The sequence below is a fragment of the Littorina saxatilis genome, linkage group LG2 (genome assembly GCF_037325665.1).
Source record: "Littorina saxatilis isolate snail1 linkage group LG2, US_GU_Lsax_2.0, whole genome shotgun sequence".
Taxonomy (NCBI): Eukaryota; Metazoa; Mollusca; class Gastropoda; order Littorinimorpha; family Littorinidae; genus Littorina; species Littorina saxatilis.
In genome coordinates this window covers 80,247,095-80,267,094 of record NC_090246.1, presented here as the reverse complement: position 1 = coordinate 80,267,094, position 20,000 = coordinate 80,247,095, and the positions used below count along the sequence as shown (strand labels likewise).

Sequence of the window (20,000 nt, the reverse complement as noted above, 5' to 3'; positions counted from 1 at the left end):
TATAAAACAAATTGATCTTTTTGGTAAGTTTTTGTCATGTGTCTGTGTCGTGCGACATGTCAAAAGCATGGAGATTCAATTACAAATCACACAAAACTGGGAAACGAACATTATACAGATCCTTTACAACAAGGAAGGACTTTTGGTGCGGAAATAACACAAACTAAGAAAACAGTGATCTACAAAATGTAAGTGGTAAAACAAGTTGATCTTTTTACTTTGCGTATTTTGTGAGGTGTCCATGCACAGTGTTGCACATAAACCGGGAAAACGTGTTGTACAAAGAATGTGTGTTCTGGTGGGGGTTATCTGCAAGGGGCACCCCGAGTTCAGACAGCGACTGGCACATGTGGGGGGGGGGGGGGGGGAGGGGGAGGGTAGGGAGGAGGGTGTTTTATTGCCGTGGGAAAAGGGAGCAGCAGGAAGAGGAGAGAGCCAAGAGGCTGGGAGTAAGGGTGTGTATGTGCTGAGTACAAAGAATGTCAGTGTGCGGGCTGATATGTAGCTATGCACTGGTCGAGGTAGGGAAAGAGGGGGGGGGGGGGGGGGGGGGGGAGGGGGAGGAAAGGGGGTCGGCGTCTGTTGGTGCCTGCAAGGCTGTTCAGTGCGCGCTTGGCAGCAAAAACAGCATCACTTGCACAAAATAGGTTTTGCAATGACTAGGCTATTTTCATACATACGAAACATGTTCGCAGGAATATTCCCTTATACAATCATCATACAATCATCATGGCTGGACATATGCAAAAACATGTTTTTACACACATAGATCAAGCATTATTCCTCCACACATTCACACTTGGTCACCGGGCATGTACGTCATTCACTCTTTCTTTTCACGCTGCCTCTCACTCTCCTTTTAGCACATGCCCAATGACCATCAGTTACGGAATAATTACATTTTAAGGAGGGAAGGTGTTGACCACCCGCCCCCTGCCGTTCAGCCTACAAAGACCGGGCAGGATCCATAGGCGGGTGAACTTGTCAATCGTCAGACGACGATGGTCAATTAAAATTCTGTTGCTCACACGAGCTGTTAGGTATTTTTTATACTGCTGTGCAGTTAGACGTTTGTTGTCAAATCGACACTGGTTCCGACACATCCATACTGAGTATCTGTACTCGGATAGCAGAACCAGTGCGAGGTCACGGAAGTCAACCGTGGGGTTGACAAGCCCAAAACGAAGCATTTCAATATTTAAATCCAAATCACACAAATCTTTTAGCATATTGTGGAGCCATTCTTTGGCAAGCAGAGACAGTGGGCAGTAAAACAACAAGTGCTCTACCGTCTCACACTGTGTGCGGCAAAATGTACAAAAACTGACTACGGGGTAATTCCACAAATACAGTCTGTATGCGACTGGCAGAACGTCATGTGCTAGCCTGAAACACACATTTAGAGTGACAGGGTCTAGCACTTTGTTCGTCAGATCGCGAAACAGAATATTGAAGGGTAGCTGTGGAAAGGTTGTGCAACACTTAGGCACAGTATTTTTGGCCTTTAACAGAAGTTGATAGTACATTTTGCAAGTTTGAGTACATGTAAAGACAAAATCAGGTTTTGCACAAAGTACTGCTTGTACGGCAGCACGGCAATTTACATAAAATGAGGGTAGGTCCTCCACACAATGCGGCTGGTTGTTTGAAAAAACATAGTCGGGAAAACGCCTAAGCACTAACCCCAAAAAGGTGTGCCCAAAGAATACCCATGGACAATCTTTACTTAAAAAGACTTTCAAGACTTGTGCTAACAAGAGGCTCTTCACTTTTGTTCGAATGTTTACAACTCCTACTCCTCCTTTCTCCGGACTCAAAAACATGGTTTCCCGGTTAACTTGTTCGTTGCGTGAGGACCACACGAAATCAAAAACACGTCTTTCAATCAACTTAACATAATGGTCTGGGGGAGGTAAAACGGTGGCGACGTACCACAATTTGGACAAAATCATAATATTTACAGTTTTAGCTTTGCCATACATAGACAGGTTACGATTCTTGAGCAAGTTTAGGGTTTTCTCTATCCTTAGTAGCAGAGGTTGCCATATGTCATCTTGTGTGACGTTGCCCACTTTAATACCAAAAACTGTCATATTATCTACCAGAGGGAGGCCGAGGGGAGAGTCCTTACGGTTTCTCCATCGCCCTAAATACATGCATTCGGTTTTATGGTTGTTTAGTTTTGCCCCGGACGCCTGTCCGAACTTAGTAAACCAGCTCAATACTACGCGAACAGATACTACACTTTGATCTTAGCCAAAAGGCCGAGAAGCGATAACCCCTCCGGACTCAAAAATCAAGTGCCATGAAAGTTGCAGACACTTACAAACAGGGACGCTGCCCTTCCATACTTGACAAAGCTACATTTTCAACCCACCAATTGCACACCCATCCCCCCATTCCTTTATCCTGAAGGTCCATTTCGTCCCACTCAACGTTGTTATTTAAAAGTAAGCCACTATGCACTGCAAAAACACCCTTTCCTGCACAAAATGGTTCTTTTCACAGCTTGAACAACGTCAGGCCGACGTCAGGTAAGTCTCTCTCTCTCTGACCACAGTACATACAGAGGAGAGGTATGCTGTGTAAACACACTCGACACAGACACACAAACAAACAAATAACATTTGAGAAAAAAACATGATACTCACCTCTTCCATCCAATACGATGTCGCTCATCAAGCGTGATCATAATTATCTGCAAAATGTATCAACAGTTAGGAAATCAAATACATAATAAACAAGAGGCGAAGCCATCAAGGCTCACGTAAGAAATCGACAAACAGTAACACAAACTCAATCACACACACACACACACACACACACACACACACACACACACACACACACACACACACACACACACACACACACACACACACACACACACAGAAAGAGCATAGGGCACGTTTCATGATATTGAGGATTGCAGTTTCCCCCTCACACACAATATTCCAAAATAATAAATAGTCAAACAGGGGCCAAAAAACAGTTTGCACCAAGAGTTCAACTTTTTATCTATCCAAAACAGTAAAAACAATTATATGAACATTCGTATTTCCAAGATGATTGGCGTTCCAAGACGCTATATCCTAAAACCCCCAAAACATGCTTTTACAACTTCAGTGCATAATAACTGCCCAAAGGTGCTGTTTAAAGCAACCATTGATAATAATTTTTAACATACTCCTTGAACACATTAAGAAAAATGGTTAACTTGCAAATAAAGGGACAGCATTGATCAGAACAATGGTAAGATAAAGGACGCTACTTATATTTTGTACATTTTTTATCTTTATCGTTTCCTGTAGACCTCAGAAGTTCTGGCCAGCTTAAGAAATCATCCTAAAATCGAAAAACAAACATCTATACATTTTGTACGCAAAGTTGATTGATATTTGACACAGTCACACAGACATACGTGGGCTATGGGGCAACCCTACCCCCTAAATTTGAAAACGGGGTCAATTTCTTAACTGCATGCATTCAGCAAAACAATCCCTACCAAAAAAAAAATTCACAAATGAACTTATGACTTTAGAAAAGCATTCAAAAATGCATATATACAACGCTTTTTCTTTGGTCCCAATTCAAGGGGGTGTGCTATTCTCAGGTAACACTGTGAACGCTCAAATGAGACTTGGTCACATGTCAAAAAAAGTAATCCCCCTGTTGTTCATGGTTGGTTGGTGGGATTTTTTTTTATCTGAGCCATTGGCAAGCATGAAATGTCATCAACATTAGGAAAGACATAGTATCTCCCATTGTCTTTTGCGCGCAAACACTTCACACAGATCTCCTCTCGATCTGGCCCATCGGGGAAATGGGTTGACTTGGGGATGATCACCGCCCTGTATCTCTCCACCTTTCCATCCATGCTGACAAAGTCAGCGGTCACAAAATCCCCAACTTGAATGTCTCACTGTGGGACAAAGAACCTGGTTTTCACGACTGGCACCACATGGTTGGCTGACCACGCGGCATCCAGTGGCGTGTTGTGGGTAGACGTCCTTTGGACATAAATTGGGAAGGACGTCGCTGGATCATCTGGTTTGCATACTTTGTTCATGAACAACATTTAGTCAAGCTGTCGAACTAACAGAATGAAACTGAACTCACTGCATTTTTACAGCAAGAGCGTATACTCGTAGCATCTTCAGTTCACCGCTCGATGCAAAGGCAGTGAAATTGACAAGAAGAGCGGGGTAGTAGTTGCGCTGAGAAGGATAGCACGCTTTTCTTTATCTCTATTCTTTTTAACTTTCTGAGCGTGTTTTTAATCCAAACATATCACACCTATATGATTTTGGAATCAGGAACCCACAAGAAATAAGATGAAATTGTTTTTAAATCGATTTCGGAATTTTTTTTTTATAATAATTTTTATATTTTTAATTTTCAGAGCTTGTTTTTAATCCGAATGTAACATATTTATATGTTTTTGGAATCAGAAAATGATGAAGAATAAGATGAACGTAAATTTGGATCGTTTTAAAACCAAATTAATTTTTTTTACAATTTTCAGGTTTTCAATGACCAAAGTTATCAATTAATTTTTAAGCCACCAACTTGAAATGCAATACCGAAGTCCGGCCTTCTTCAGAGATTGCTTGGCCAAAATTTCAATCAATTTGATTGAAAAATGAGGGTGTGACAGTGCCGCCTCAACTTTTACAAAAAGCCGGATATGACGTCATCAAAGGTATTTATGGAAAAAAATAAAAAAAATATCCGGGGATATCATTCCCAGGAACTCTCATGTCAAATTTCATAAAGATCGGTCCAGTAGTTTGGTCTGAATCGCTCTACACACACACACACGCACAGACAGACACACACACATACACCACGACCCTCGTCTCGATTCCCCCCCTCTACGTTAAAACATTTAGTCAAAACTTGACTAAATGTAAAAATAAAAATTAAAAAAAATAAAAATGGGATAGCGGCGAAACGGGATTGCGCCAAAATCGGATGCGGTAGTAAGATGACGCTTGGCTTGTGAAATGTCGCCAAAATGGGACGGCGGCAAAACGGGATTGCACGTAAATGGGATATTGTGCGAATTATAAACGAAGGAGTAGGCCCTAAGTTTCTCGTACGAGATGTTTACTGGGAGTACATATTTGGGGAGTAAAAATTTAGTTCCTTGTGGAGTTCTTTTTTCGTACAAGATTTTTACTGGAAGTTTACTCCGGAGTCAATTTTTCGTGGAGTAAAAATTTTGTGTTACACCGGTTCATGACCGTTGTGGTAACGAGCGCACATTGCTGTCTCCATATTGTGTTCCTACGAATCGAAAGTACGATCGCCAAGCCCTTCTGTCATTGAAGGCAACGTTCGATATTTCCGTCTGTCAGCGTCGCCAACGTTCGACAGATTGTACTACTGTTACTCACAAACTTTCAATTTACACAATGAAATGCCAATAACATGCAAACACAACAATGGGAGACGAAGGGAAAACCTACTAGCGATTGAAATTATGCAAACGAACTCACAAATCCCTCACTTTCCGAATGCAAACGCTGCAAATCCGTATGCGTGCGTCGCTGTGCCGAACGTTGGGTTGACGAACGTTGCTGACAGACGCAACAAAACTTGATCAAAAGGCACTAAAAACGATTAAATGTTTTACTCACTGGGTATCGCATTCCTCTTTTTCTTCCTGCAGACGATCTGAAGCGGTTGAAACGTCGTTTCCGATGAAAGGCTCGGTTATTTCCGTTAAAAACAAAGTTTGCCGAACGTGTGATTCAGTCTACAGACACCGGTCGGATCACAACAAAAATGTTCATTCTTTGCGATTTTGTGATACTGTTGATGATACACCTGCTTTCCAGTGAAGAACATCAATAAATTGATGTTCACAACCAAGAATAACAGACAAAAGCACGCGATGTGTATAATTAGGCTTTGCTTTTTGCAAACAAAGCACGTGGTTTTTTTTACTGACAGACACTTTCGGTGGCGATTGAAAATTTTTCCAGAAACGGTTTTATGCTCCCATTTGATATTTTTTCCTTATTTTATCTAGTCAGAGACTAACCTTGTGTATTAATTGAATTAATAACCTCATTATCATAAGTTTTGTGTGTTATTTTCGTGTCTGTTGAATCACACTTTGAGATGGGGTCATGTGACAGAAGGAAATGGTGTCTGTCAGGATTCACACGTTCGCTTCGAAAAACTCGCTCAAATAATTGCTCAAACACAAACATTTTAGCTTTTATTTATTTTTTTGTATTGCAAATACCATACTTACTCATGCCAAGCAGAAAAAATGATGAAAATCAACACAGTAAGCAAGTAATTTGAAGGCAAAGTTTACACACATCAAAGAGTCTGATTACCGTGAAACCTGCCATAGGTGAAACTGTGCAAGAAAGCGAGACACTAGATCTAGATCTGTCTGTCTGCATGTAGCCTACTTACAAGGACACGACTGCCAACTAGTCTCGGCTCGCTCAAAATAATAATGACCGAGACTGTCAGTACTTCCTTCGCGTGACGTCTAACCCTCTTACGTCATAATGTGACGTCAATGTAATGTGACGTCTTCAAATGTTAGAGTTTCTACCACAGACATACACACGCACAGACGCACGCACGCACGCACGCACAGACAGACAAAGTTACGATCGCATAGGCTACACTTACGTGAGCCAACAAAACAATGAAACATTGGAACAACAGAGAAAAAATACACCAAAAAGAACAAGAAAACTAAACAGAAAGACGCCGGGAGGAAAAAAAATGATGCCAACTGCACCCGGTGTTCCCAGGCGGTCACCCATCCAAGTACTAACCGGGCCCGACGTTGCTTAACTTCGGTGATCGGACGAGAACCGGTGCTTTCAACGTGGTATGGCCGTTGGCGAGAGAGGAGTGAAAATTAAGCTCTATATATCAATGCAAAGTGCACAACCATGCACACTGACTGATATCGAAAGTAAGACGTTTCTCTCTCTCTCTCTCTCTCTCTCTCTCTCTCTCTCTCTCTCTCTCCACAACAAAAGGCATATTTACTCACTACACATCATAAACCTTTTTTTTCAAAGCTTTGGGTGTGTGCTCATGACTTTTGAATTGGATTATTACTCCTCGTTGTGAGGAGAGGGCCGAGCCTGGAGGTACTGCAATACCAGGACAACCCGTGGCGAAGGCGGAGCAAGCCCCTGACACTTCACCTGAGTTCAAAAATCAGTTTAATATCGAAGCCCCCTTGTCGGGAGCGTATCAGATATTAAGCTGATAAGAACAGATACTACACTTTGATCTTAGCCAAAAGGCCGAGAAGCGATAACCCCTCCGGACTCAAAAATCAAGTGCCATGAAAGTTGCAGACACTTACAAACAGGGACGCTGCCCTTCCATACTTGACAAAGCTACATTTTCAACCCACCAATTGCACACCCATCCCCCCATTCCTTTATCCTGAAGGTCCATTTCGTCCCACTCAACGTTGTTATTTAAAAGTAAGCCACTATGCACTGCAAAAACACCCTTTCCTGCACAAAATGGTTCTTTTCACAGCTTGAACAACGTCAGGCCGACGTCAGGTAAGTCTCTCTCTCTCTGACCACAGTACATACAGAGGAGAGGTATGCTGTGTAAACACACTCGACACAGACACACAAACAAACAAATAACATTTGAGAAAAAAACATGATACTCACCTCTTCCATCCAATACGATGTCGCTCATCAAGCGTGATCATAATTATCTGCAAAATGTATCAACAGTTAGGAAATCAAATACATAATAAACAAAACAATGAAACATTGGAACAACAGAGAAAAAATACACCAAAAAGAACAAGAAAACTAAACAGAAAGACGCCGGGAGGAAAAAAAATGATGCCAACTGCACCCGGTGTTCCCAGGCGGTCACCCATCCAAGTACTAACCGGGCCCGACGTTGCTTAACTTCGGTGATCGGACGAGAACCGGTGCTTTCAACGTGGTATGGCCGTTGGCGAAAGTGGAGGGAAATTTAAGCTCTATATATCGATGCAAACTGCACAAGCCCACCATCAAAATCAACACTGCATTCCGGGACGACTCCCCCTACTAAAGAAAAGACAATCTTGGCCGTCCTTCACCATCAGCAACAATTATCCTATCCGTCAGCTAGTTGTAAAAAAAAAAAAATTAAAACAATGAAAAAAACAATATACTACCACCAAGGAGAAATAGAAAAAAAACACGGAAAAAAATGATGCCAACTGCACCCGGTGTTCCCAGGCGGTCACCCATCCAAGTACTAACCGGGCCCGACGTTGCTTAACTTCGGTGATCGGACGAGAACCGGTGCTTTCAACGTGGTATGGCCGTTGGCGAGAGAGGAGTGAAAATTAAGCTCTATATATCAATGCAAAGTGCACAACCATGCACACTGACTGATATCGAAAGTAAGACGTTTCTCTCTCTCTCTCTCTCTCTCTCTCTCTCTCTCTCTCTCTCTCTCTCTCTCTCTCTCTCTCTCTCTCTCTCTCTCTCTCCACAATAAAAGGCATATTTACTCACTACACATCATAACCCTTTTTTTCAAAGCTTTGGGTGTGTGCTCATGACTTTTGAATTGGATTATTACTCCTCGTTGTGAGGAGAGGGCCGAGCCTGGAGGTACTGCAATACCAGGACAACCCGTGGCGAAGGCGGAGCAAGCCCCTGACACTTCACCTGAGTTCAAAAATCAGTTTAATATCGAAGCCCCCTTGTCGGGAGCGTATCAGATATTAAGCTGATAAGAACAGATACTACACTTTGATCTTAGCCAAAAGGCCGAGAAGCGATAACCCCTCCGTTAAAATTAATATTAAAAGTCCTACGGTTTTGAGCCATTAAGGACTTGAGTGTTTGTCCGCTTTCAAAAAGAGGAAAGAAAGAAACAAAAAATAAGGAGAGGAGGGCAGGGGGTGGGGTTGAGTTGATAATGCTCTGTGGAATTTGTTAAAATGAAAAGTAGTTAAGATGTTTCTTGGTAAGAATTATAAGTCTGTATTCTATATCTTGAATAACGGGCTTGTAATATTATTTTTATTTTATTTCAAATCGAGTTAAAAAGTGGAACCTTTCAGGATCACCAATAAAACCAAATAGATGAGCAAGTAAGAGGAACACGAACAATAAATCTCAAAACTTTTTACAAATAAAAGGATTAAGATGTAAGCCACGAAGGCCGTGGTAATAAAAACAATATGTACAGTTTGGCGACTAATGGGCCTTGGGTGAGGATATGTTGTCTAGAAGGTAGTCGCTGGAATCAGGAGGGATGGCGGGAGCCACTCGACCTCAAACTGAAACACGCTGATGTGATAATCTGGGCTTAGTTATACCCACAGCCCCATGTCCGAGTCCCTGACCAGTCGGCACAGCAGCAAGCTGTGTGACCAGCCTAGAGAAATGCTACTGCGCAGATAATCCTGGGGACTCAGACCATGGAGCTGCATATGGTCATATAAGGTTTTAAAGGTAATTCTATTTGTAGCGCATGGAGCGAAAATGTGTTGAAATGAATAGGGTTCTCCACAATGGCAGGACTTGTTAAAGATATGGAAGCGGCAGCCGCCGGCACGGAGGCGTCTGAAGATAGTGAGGAGGTTTGTTGGGAGATCGGGGTGTAGATCGTTCATATCAATGGGTTGATAGGACAGAGATGTTACGTACTGACTTCGAATGAGTTTACGGATTTTACTGTAGAACTCGGTTACTGAGTAGCCGATGTTAGTGTTAGCTGGGCTAGATTCTGCCGCTTCTTTGGCAGCGACATCCGCCAGTTCATTTCCCCGGACCCCTACGTGAGAGGGGACCCAGAGAAATGATACGGATGTGCCGGATGAGATTAACTGGTGACATATAAAGAGGATTTCTCTTTGTAGCTCTGCCCGATTTGATGTGTTTCGATGCAGAGCTTGTAATGAAGAGCGCGAGTCAGAGCAGAAAACTACCGCACGCGGTGTGACTGGGAGGTCATTTATAAAAGTGCATGCCATGAGCAAGGCAAATAGCTCGGCTGAGAATATGGAGATGTCTTTATTAAGAGTATATTTCCTTGAGATTTTGAGATCTGGGATCACAAAGGCGCAGCCAACGCTGCCGTCTGCAAATTTGGATCCGTCAGTAAAGACTTTAAAATGCTCCGAGAATTTGTAGTTTAGGGTTTCTTTTGTAACAGTAGCTAGGTAGACGGGGTTATCTTTTTTGGTAGTATTATCTTCACTGTCGTATATGATAGTAGGGGTTTCCTCAAGCCAAGGCGGGTAGGAGGGCGGGGGGACCCTGGCCAGCTCACTGACCTTCACCCCGCTATCGGCTAGAATGCGGTTTACTGTGTCGGATAAGGGTAGCGTTTTGGCCAAGAGTTGAGTGCTATGTTTGGTGTTGGCCTCATAATTTTGGTGCTGAGGAAAAAAGTCAGTCAGGACCTCGCAGGCAGAGTTCTCTACCGCGTGGGCTCTGACAGCATACTGAGCTGAACGGAGTTTTATCTCATCCACAAGGGGCAGCCACCCACACTCGCTGTAGACTCGACTCTTACTCGCTTGTTGGGAGAGTCCCAGAGCTATTTTGAGCGCCCTGCACTCTATAATAGCCAGTTTTTTCATGAGCGCCGGGCGCGTCGCGAAATAAGCTTCGCACCCGTAAAGGAGGCGGGAGCGAATTAATGCCCGCACTACCTCTGTGACACACTTACGCCCTCTGGCCCAGGATTGGGACGCCAGGTAGCGTATGATATAAAGATCCTTGTTGGCCTTATTGATCAGATGTTCGATATGACTGGTCCAGTTAAGTCTTGTATCGATGATAACGCCGAGGAACTTAACTTCTGAGCTCGGTTTGATAATATCACAACCTATCTTTATACTGCAGTTCCTGTACAGTTGTCTACGGGAGACAACAAGAAAGACTGTTTTATTTGAGGCTAGTTGGAAGCCGTTGGTGTACATATATTGACAGAGGTTGTCGATTTTAGTTTGGTAAGAAGATAAGTCAACAGTGTTGGTAACTCTGTTATGGCGTGGTCTATTAGTGTCTATTAAGGCGAGGTCGTCCGCATACAGAAGTACACTGGCACCGTCAACCTTAACAGAAGTAATGTCATAGAGCATGATGCTGAATAAGTTTGGCGCGATGATACTGCCCTGGGGAACCCCCATGTCCAGCGCATGGGTTTCGGACACCGAAGAGCCCACCCGGACAGACATCTTGCGATTGCTGATGAAGTTTTTGATGAATTGGTACATGTGGCCAGAGACACCGATTCTGCCGAGTTTTAGGAGTAGACGAGCATGCCAGACGCTGTCGTACGCAGATTTAATATCAAAGAAGGTTCCAAGAAGAGAATTATTACTATGTGCCAAGGTCTTTTTGATTTTTTCAGTGACGTGCACAATGTAGTCCGCACACGAACGACCTTGCCTAAAACCTGCCTGGCATGTAGGAATGATATTGTGTTTATTGAGGTGGAACTCCAGCCTCTGGTTCACCACACGCTCAAAGATCTTGCTGAGGTGGGGGGTTAGTGATATGGGGCGGCAACTGCCAGGTAGATTGCCCGGTTTTCCGCTCTTCAATACTGCTACTACTTGTGAGTCTGACCACGCTGCGGGGATAGTATCCTTTAACCAGCATAGGTTGAAAAACTGAGTGAGCAACTTAACAAAGTTAGGTGGTAGATGTTTTATCATGTGATATGATATTGGGTCTAAACCTGTGGATTTTTTTGGGTCTTTCACAGAAGAGATGGCGTTTTGGACTTCTTTTGCCTTAAACATGCAGTTTATAGGCAACTGGTTGTCATCTGGGGGGTATGTGAAACCCTTCTCCTGATCTAACCTATAATTGAGTCGTTCAGTATCTAGGGATTTTGATTGACTATTTTTGGCAAAGGTATCTGCTAATAGGTTTGCCTTTTCAGAGTCAGTTGTGGTCATTTTATCACCCGATAGTAGTGGCTTTTCTTTAGTTCTGTATCTACATTTAAATCTGCGGATTTTCTTCCAGATTTTGCCACAGTCTTTGTAATCTTTAGTTTCTTTGTGGACAAAGTTTTCCCAGTTTTGAAGTTTAGCCTCAGCGGTGATCTGGTTAAATTGTATTTCAGCTGACTTCATATTCGTGAAGTTAGCGTCTGAGCAGTGCCTGAGATATGTCCTAATGTGATATCGCTTGTTTGCCAAGGCTTCATCACAGTCTGCATTCCACCACTCATTCCTTTTGGCCTTACAGTTAGGATTTACTGATTTAAGCGGAATGTGATTATTGGCAGCAGTGAGTATACATTGACGTATGTTATTGTAAGAGGCTTCGATGTCATCCGTAAGGAGAGTTTCCTCCCTGACACCCTCAAGCTCCGCACGGAAGCTGTCCCAATTTGCCTGTTTGTAATTGTACTTTTTTCTGACCTCCGAGTTATTGCGATTAGGGGCGAAGTGGCGGAAGGTAAGAACAATGGGTAAGTGATCGGAGCCGAGGGCGTCCGGGAAAACGTTCCAGTCGATGTCAGTGACTATGGCATTTGAGCAAAGGGAGAGATCGATTGCTGACGGGGAATGGTCAGCTCTGTCTGGAAGTCTGGTTGCCGAGCCATCGTTTAGTATACAAAAGTCAGTTTCCAAAATGACGTCAGCAAGGTTGCTATTGGCATGTTTGTATCTAGGGTTAGCAGAGTCCCACAGAGGGTGGTGATTATTAAAATCACCCATCACGCACCAGTGTGCCCTGCCATGATCCAGGGATTTTAGCCAGTCGGTAGTTCCTTTTTTATTACACCCGTGGGGGTAATATATGTTAACTATGTTGAGGTTTTTGGATCCTTTTATTTCGATTTCAACAGCACATGTACTGAGATTTTCTGAACTAGGGATGAGAGGTGCAAAGGGTTTGTAATTTAAGGAAGACTTTAGATAAATAGCTGTTTGAATGAGTTGCCCTGAGCCCTTTTGCTCTACTATGGGAGGGAAGTCAAAACCATCTATAGAAGGCAGTAGGGAGCGTTTTCTCTTGACTGACTGGATAACTAAGATGTCAGCAGAGTGATTTGATATATAATTATATAGCTGAGAGAAGTTAGAGTTGATAGAGCGACAGTTCCACTGTAATATGATAAATCCGTGACCGCTTTCACCTTGTTCAGCCATTTTAACACGCACAAAGAAGGTAAGTTAAAGGGCAGATTTAAAATAGGTTAAAAAGTGGTTTTAACAGCTTTCATATCCGTCACGGACAACTGCTTGGCACCAGCAAGAGCGCCCAGCGCCAGAGTGGCGCCGCCCGGAATGAAGCGTTCAACCTTGGTGTTGGAGAGTTGTGTGTATGTAGCTGAGAGGGAGTCGATCAGGTCGAGAGGACTCTGCATCTGTCTGGCCTTAACCATGAAGCCGAGGCACTGCTCGATGAAACCTTGAAGGCCTCTTTGTTGTTCATTTAAATTTGCATATTGCTCTCCTGTTTTTAGCTTATCTAGTGCAGCGTCGGCTAGCTCAAGCTCTGCCTTCTCCTGCTCCTCCCTCATCTGCTGCTTTATTTCCTGTTCAGTTTTAAGTTTGTATTCTCTGAATCTCTGGGCCAATCCCTCCTCCATTCTCCCCATCAACCTCTCGAAGAGCTGCTCTTCTTTCGAGTCCTCCTTCCTGTTCTGGGCTTTGCGTAGGAGGGAGGCCTTTAACCCGGGGGTCCCATGAAGCGGCGCCTCTGCCCGAGCCGTTTGAGACTTACAGGGCGCCTGGGGGCCAGGATTTGGATTTTGCGAAGTTGTTTGGTGCTTCGCGGTTGCAGCAGAACTGTCCGCATGAACTGGAAGGAGTGTATTGTCATGTTCGGTCATTTTGTTTTTGATTTCTTGTATTTTATTTACTTGCCCACCCAGGGGGGGTCTCTGGACAGCCAAAGAGTACCCGGACCGGGGGGTTGAGGTCCGCCGGATCGGTTGCGGAGGGGGACGCCAGAAGGAGTCCCTCATTTCCGCTGGGGCAGTCGCTGTTTTATTTTGTTGTTTGGCGAGCTCGCGCCGCGCCCGATCCAGGGCCTCAGAATATGGTATGTATGCTGCCGACCTGATCTTATTGGCCTGCAGCCTCAGTCTCATTTCCGGGCATCCAAGATAAGCGGCGGAATGCTCGCCCTTGCAGTTTACGCAATGTTTGGCCTTGGTGCACGTCGCTCCGTCGTGGCCCTTGGAGCCACATCGGGGGCAGATCTGCACTTTTGATTTGCATTGTTGTTTTAGGTGCGATAGTCTCTGGCACTTCGTACAGCGCCGCACTGGAGGAGTGTAGGGTTCGACGCCGTACACCTCACTCTCCAGAACGACGCTGTCTGGAAGAATTGCCGTTGTAAACGTGACACGGACCGCCTGAGACGGTTTCCCATCCCTAAGGAGAAGACGGCGAAAAGATCGAACCGAGGAGGGGCCCTTTTCTACAAGACTCCCATCCTCCATCCGGACGCGCACGCCCACTGCCATCTCAGACAGGTCTGTTCCTGAATGTATTGTGGGTATGCGTTTAATGACACCTTCGGTTGTTACCTCCGGACGGTGGCATTTCACTTTGATGCCGCCGATCGAGTCCAGCCTCAATAGCTTGTTTTGTTGTGATGCTGAGGAGCACCCTACCAGGACGCTCCCAGCTGCCAGCATGCGTATTTCTTTGACCTCGCCGATGGCAAGGTCAAAAGTTTTTTTCCTCCTGAGGCCGAGTCCCTGCAATGTTGCAGGGCCCTCCTTCAGGTCCTGCACCACCACGGGGAACTCTAAGAAGGAGGGAGGAGGTTGCTTGGGTTGGTAAAGAAGTTTTCTTCGGGGTCTTTGTTTTGTGTGTGTGTGTGTATTGGCAGGTGGTAGTGGCTGTTGAGTTGTCTGGTTTTCTTGTGATTCAGTTAGGGGTTGGGAGGTGTCGACCCCCCGGGCAGATGTTGCATGGGAAATACCTGTGTTTCCCTGAAGAGGGGGACCCTCGCAGAGGACCTTTTGCTTCTTTTTCTTTTTGGGCTTCTTACGATTGACTTCGGTGAAGTCTTCCTCAAAATGATCAGTAATCTGAGAGCGTGGGGGGCTATCCCGGAAGAGAAGAGATTCCGGAGAGCTCTGCCCCCCCTCAGGGTCGTCCTCCCGCAATCTCTTTCTCTTGAAAGGAGAAGATATGCTGGTTTTCTCATTGGTGATTGCTTTATTAAGCTGTTTGGATTTTGGGGACTGACCAGTCCGGCTGGCCCGGTCAGTCTCATTCAGTGATTCCATGGGAATATCTGGGGCGCGGTCAGAACCGCTTGCTGTTTGGTCCATATTAAGGGACCAATCTTGCTCCCTCAGAGCAGTGGTGTCCGTTGGAAGGTAGTTATCTACCCAGATGAACGTTTCCCGCCTATCAGCAAAGGTGGTGTTTGGCAGTTTGTGTTTAGCAACTTGGCTCATCACTTACAAGGTACGGTACGGTCACCAAGAAAAAACAAGCCAAACAGCTCAGGGTTAAAAAGGCAGGATAAAAGCAGGGTAACAAAAGCGTCCCCAGACAAAGAGTGAGCTGAAGCTCACCCCTCTAGCGACTTTCACTTCTCTCCCGAGAAACACGAGGACTCCTGCAGGGCGAGTGGGAACGCCACCAAGGGCAGCTAGCCCCCTTTCTGGACCCACGCCAAGAGCAGAGGGAGCTGTGTCGTGTGTTTAAGACACAACGAAAATGTGATTGTCCCCCTTTACCCTCAGGAATTCGGGAGAAAATCGCTATTTGAGCACTGACTTGGCTATGTAAGCTCGAGGTGCGTTAAAGCAGTCGCTATGTAATCAGCATGTTTGCTTGTGAAAGAACGCACTCTACGGGCCAGCAACTGCAGTGAATTACTCGTGCTGAGTGTGACATGACATGCACGTGACAGAACACGACATTCATGACATGACATAAATAACCCCTCCGGCCTCAAAAATCAAGTGCCATGAAAGTTGCAGACACTTACAAACAGGGACGCTGCCCTTCCATACTTGACAAAGCTACATTTTCAACCCACCAATTGCACACCCATCCCCCCATTCCTTTATCCTGAAGGTCCATTTCGTCCCACTCAACGTTGTTATTTAAAAGTAAGCCACTATGCACTGCAAAAACACCCTTTCCTGCACAAAATGGTTCTTTTCACAGCTTGAACAACGTCAGGCCGACGTCAGGTAAGTCTCTCTCTCTCTGACCACAGTACATACAGAGGAGAGGTATGCTGTGTAAACACACTCGACACAGACACACAAACAAACAAATAACATTTGAGAAAAAAACATGATACTCACCTCTTCCATCCAATACGATGTCGCTCATCAAGCGTGATCATAATTATCTGCAAAATGTATCAACAGTTAGGAAATCAAATACATAATAAACAAAACAATGAAACATTGGAACAACAGAGAAAAAATACACCAAAAAGAACAAGAAAACTAAACAGAAAGACGCCGGGAGGAAAAAAAATGATGCCAACTGCACCCGGTGTTCCCAGGCGGTCACCCATCCAAGTACTAACCGGGCCCGACGTTGCTTAACTTCGGTGATCGGACGAGAACCGGTGCTTTCAACGTGGTATGGCCGTTGGCGAAAGTGGAGGGAAATTTAAGCTCTATATATCGATGCAAACTGCACAAGCCCACCATCAAAATCAACACTGCATTCCGGGACGACTCCCCCTACTAAAGAAAAGACAATCTTGGCCGTCCTTCACCATCAGCAACAATTATCCTATCCGTCAGCTAGTTGTAAAAAAAAAAATTAAAACAATGAAAAAAACAATATACTACCACCAAGGAGAAATAGAAAAAAAAACACGGAAAAAAATGATGCCAACTGCACCCGGTGTTCCCAGGCGGTCACCCATCCAAGTACTAACCGGGCCCGACGTTGCTTAACTTCGGTGATCGGACGAGAACCGGTGCTTTCAACGTGGTATGGCCGTTGGCGAGAGAGGAGTGAAAATTAAGCTCTATATATCAATGCAAAGTGCACAACCATGCACACTGACTGATATCGAAAGTAAGACGTTTCTCTCTCTCTCTCTCTCTCTCTCTCTCTCTCTCTCTCTCTCTCTCTCTCTCTCTCTCTCTCTCTCTCTCTCTCTCTCTCTCTCTCTCTCTCCACAACAAAAGGCATATTTACTCACTACACATCATAAACCTTTTTTTTCAAAGCTTTGGGTGTGTGCTCATGACTTTTGAATTGGATTATTACTCCTCGTTGTGAGGAGAGGGCCGAGCCTGGAGGTACTGCAATACCAGGACAACCCGTGGCGAAGGCGGAGCAAGCCCCTGACAGTAGTGACCGAACTCATCACTTGATTGATCCGTTTTGTCAGACAGCGTCGTTCCAACCATGTTCTGTCCCAATCTTTTCATTTTACTCATAGCCAAATGTGCAGCAGCTTTAACGGAAAATAGGTCAATAACTGAAGCCGTCGGAGTGACATAGCTTGAAACGGCTTTCCCAGCAGACACATTTTTTGTACCTGAAATGTTCCCCACCTGAACTTTTCTTTTTAGTGTCCCCGACACGTGCCTTTACCCCCCCCCCCCCCCCCGCCTCCCTCACCTCTCCAGCACCCCCATCTCCCACCCTCCCCGAGTAGATATAAAAGATAATGAACAAATAGGTTTTATTTTCCAACATTCGGACTTTTATTTCAAAATTCCCCCTTTCGTGGACTTTCTTTCTCCTGCTTGTGTGAAGGCCCTCGTGGTAAACTCCCCTCTCCCCTTCTCCCCCCCCCCCCCCCTCTCTCTCCCCTCCCCTAGTAAATGAATATGTTAATATTGAATGTTTTGTAGGTACAAGTAGCAGCAATTTGTTCCAATTTTTTATTTCATGTTTTTGTTTTTGTTGTTTTTATCTTCCCCCTACTTTTTCAATCGCCCCCCCCCCCCCCCCCCCCTTAGTTTGTATGTGGGTTTGTGACCTAAGCTTAGTACAATAAACCATTCTGCGTTCTGCGTTCCCCTCCCCGACCCCCCCCCCCCCCCCCCCCCGCTCTTTCACCCTCCTCGAGTAAGTATGAATGATTGCAAACATAATAATGGTTTTTTTTGGGTTTTTTAGCATCCAGATTTTTTCTGAAATAGTCCCCTTTTCCGGGACTTTCTTTCCTCGATATTATCCCCCCTCCCCTCTCTTCCCGCCCTGTCAACTGTCAATAAACACGTTTTCCTCCTCACCTCCGCATATCAAGGCTTTTATCTGAAAACTCCCCCTTTCCAGGATTTTTTCTCTGTGTAAAGGCCCACGACAGTGTTATCCCCTCCCTCCCTCCCCCTCCTCGCCTCACCCTCCCCTCCCCCAGCACACAGCCCCCTCCCCCCCCCCTCCACTCCGCGAGCGGTCATGACAAAAAATAACTAGGTTTTGTTTTCCATCATGAAGAATTCCATCTGAAAAATCCCCTTTTCCAGGACTTTCTGTCCTCTGTGCAAAGGTCTACGACAGTGTCACATTTAACAACCCCCCACCCCCCCCCCCCACCACCACCCGCCCACCCATTGAGTTATACATATATATAGACTACAGCAGTATACCTCAGTGCACGCACCCCGACATCGCTCCTCCACTCCGCAAGCGGGCATACACAGATCAATAACTAGGTTTTGTTTTCCACCACTGAAGACTTGTATTCGAAAACTCTTCCTTTCCAGGACTTGTTTTCCTCAGTTCAAGTAGTGCAAAGGTCCAGGAGAGTGTCAATCATCCCCCCAACCCCTCCTCCACTCCGCAAACGGGCATAAAAAGATCAATAACTTTTTTGTTATCCACCATCCAGACTTGTATCCGAAAACTTCCCCTTTCCAGGACTGTCTGTCCTCTGTATAAAGGCCCACGTCACAGTCTTACCCCCCCCCCCCCCTTCTGAGCTTGACGAGTAGACATGAAAGCTTACGAATGAATAGGTAAGGGTGTTGGCAGGTAAGGCCGTCAAAGCGCTGACGTTGCGCTCGCATTATGAATGCAGTTCTCGGCGGGCGTCCCTTTGTGGGAAATGTCAATTCCCCTTTTAGCGGGGTTTTCCCTTTTCCCAAGCCAGGGCTGGGCGGCGAAATGTAGTGCAGGCAAATATAGCCTGGATTATCTTTAATAAAAGTTCGTCGGTGCTTGAAGACCTGGCAATCACTGAAGCGTACAACTTGATCGGAGGCTATGCAGTGGAGCCCCTCTTTGAGACCCCCGGGTTAAGATTCCCCCCTTTTGAGACCTAGTTTTGACGGGCGCAGTGGCGTGGTGGTAACTGAGACGTCGGCCTCCTAATCGGGAGGTCGTGAGTTCGAATCCCGGTCGCTGCCGCCTGGTGGGTTAAGAGTGGAGATTTTTCCGATCTCCCAGGTCAACTTATGTGCAGATCTGCTAACTGACTTAACCCCCTTCGTGTGTACACGCAAGCACAAGACCAACGGTGCGCACGGAAAAGATCCATGTCAGAGTTCGGTGGGTTATAGAAACACGAAAATACCCAGCATGCCTCCCCCGAAATCGGCGTATGGCTGCCTGAATGGCGGGGTAAAAACGGTCATACGTACACGTCAAAATCCACTCGTGCTAAAAACATGAGTGAACGTGGGAGTCTAAGCCCATGAACGAAGAAGAAGAAGTAGAAGACCTAGTTTTCTCAGCTTAGATATTGTGTTCACAACGTCTGTAAATTTACGTTCATTTTAAGACTCCCTTCCTTTTCAAGACCTGATTATCTCAGATTTGTGAAGGTCTTATCAAGAGAGGTTCCACTGTACATTAAACCGTAGAGCATGTCGGAAGGCGCGGTCACAAAACAGCCACTAAGGCTGAACCAAACTTTTTTTTATATATATAATTATACAGTCTGTTGTATGAACCACGTACCTTGGCTTACATTTTACTACAACTCAACTCAACTCAACTCAAATTTTATTGGCTTCAATTTGTAGAAGAATTTGTCTTGCGCTTGGGAAAAAGTAAGAGTATAACGTATAAAAACAGCATTCATATCACATTTCATGTATTCCAC

At 45.1% G+C, this 20,000-nt stretch overlaps 7 non-coding genes and 1 pseudogene across 7 annotated transcripts; all 8 read right to left on the bottom strand.

Annotated features, from left to right (window-relative positions):
* Positions 1 to 2,103: 2,103 nt before the first annotated feature.
* On the bottom strand, positions 2,104 to 2,276 carry LOC138960524 (U2 spliceosomal RNA; annotated as a pseudogene).
* A 4,484-nt stretch (positions 2,277 to 6,760) lies between these two features.
* Positions 6,761 to 6,879, bottom strand: LOC138960578 (5S ribosomal RNA). The gene has a single exon (XR_011454052.1). It is a non-coding gene; the product is annotated as a 5S ribosomal RNA (ribosomal RNA).
* Positions 6,880 to 7,111: 232 nt separating this feature from the next.
* On the bottom strand, positions 7,112 to 7,304 carry LOC138960522 (U2 spliceosomal RNA). The gene has a single exon (XR_011454002.1). It is a non-coding gene; the product is annotated as a U2 spliceosomal RNA (small nuclear RNA).
* Positions 7,305 to 7,860: 556 nt separating this feature from the next.
* Positions 7,861 to 7,979, bottom strand: LOC138960566 (5S ribosomal RNA). Its single transcript, XR_011454041.1, has one exon. It is a non-coding gene; the product is annotated as a 5S ribosomal RNA (ribosomal RNA).
* A 242-nt stretch (positions 7,980 to 8,221) lies between these two features.
* LOC138960554 (5S ribosomal RNA) lies at positions 8,222 to 8,340 on the bottom strand. Its single transcript, XR_011454030.1, has one exon. It is a non-coding gene; the product is annotated as a 5S ribosomal RNA (ribosomal RNA).
* Positions 8,341 to 8,605: 265 nt separating this feature from the next.
* On the bottom strand, positions 8,606 to 8,798 carry LOC138960521 (U2 spliceosomal RNA). Its single transcript, XR_011454001.1, has one exon. It is a non-coding gene; the product is annotated as a U2 spliceosomal RNA (small nuclear RNA).
* A 7,664-nt stretch (positions 8,799 to 16,462) lies between these two features.
* Positions 16,463 to 16,581, bottom strand: LOC138960543 (5S ribosomal RNA). Its single transcript, XR_011454019.1, has one exon. It is a non-coding gene; the product is annotated as a 5S ribosomal RNA (ribosomal RNA).
* A 241-nt stretch (positions 16,582 to 16,822) lies between these two features.
* On the bottom strand, positions 16,823 to 16,941 carry LOC138960501 (5S ribosomal RNA). The gene has a single exon (XR_011453983.1). It is a non-coding gene; the product is annotated as a 5S ribosomal RNA (ribosomal RNA).
* Positions 16,942 to 20,000: the final 3,059 nt, after the last annotated feature.